The sequence below is a fragment of the Bombus huntii genome, chromosome 18 (assembly GCF_024542735.1).
Source record: "Bombus huntii isolate Logan2020A chromosome 18, iyBomHunt1.1, whole genome shotgun sequence".
Classification (NCBI taxonomy): Eukaryota; Metazoa; Arthropoda; class Insecta; order Hymenoptera; family Apidae; genus Bombus; species Bombus huntii.
Genome location: NC_066255.1, coordinates 1,008,141 through 1,009,072, shown reverse-complemented (window position 1 = coordinate 1,009,072; position 932 = coordinate 1,008,141).

The window sequence follows — 932 nt, the reverse complement described above, 5'->3', positions numbered from 1 at the left end:
ACTCTCGTTGACGTGATATCTCGCGATCGCGTCTCTCCGCGAATGATCGAAACAACTGTACTACCCCACTCATTCTAGAACAAATTTTTAGGCTAAAATTATTTATACAAAACTAATACGTATACGAATCTTTTCATTTTATAAAATTATATGTATAAAATATTTACCTTCGCTAAATCTCCTTTTACAGAAAATTTGCAGATCATGTTTCTAATCAAATTTAATTCTCCACTTAGTACTCATTACCAAGAAATGCTTGGTAAATTCAAAACTTATAACGTTCAGTAAATTTGTATACGATGTACACTCTATCTTGATTCGAATACGAATGACGATTGGACAGCACCGATTTCTAGGATAACAGTGTGTTAGGGAAGTGATACATTTACACTGTACATGAGAGTGTGTGTGTGTAAGGGTCAGAGGGCGTCCAGATCTTAGTGGAGACAAAAGACGGTTGCCAGATGTTAGAAGAATCTAGGATAGTCGGTTGGCGACAAGCGTGCGTGCAAGACGTTCTTCAGAGTGTAATATAGATGTATAGCTATTGTGTGTGAAATATAGTCAATTATTTGTATTTCCAAATCCTCGAATTTCCTTAACACTAATATCATTGACAGCAATGCCGCTACTTTCCGACAAACGAGTTTTAAGTGTTGCGTCGGGTGTTTAGATACTACGTGACTTTGTAATGATTTCGATAAACAACTGTATAATGTGTACCTTTTTTAGCGGTTATTCACAAAACAGTTTTAATATAATAATAACTATATAATAACATAATATTATAATAATAATAACATAGTGGTGTGATATTGACTGAAATGCCGGAGATCAATAAAATATTAGTTATAATGATCCAATCCAATAGCTTTAAAATTAGAGTGCTCACAGATTATAATTTCTTATATATAATTACAATATTTGCATTG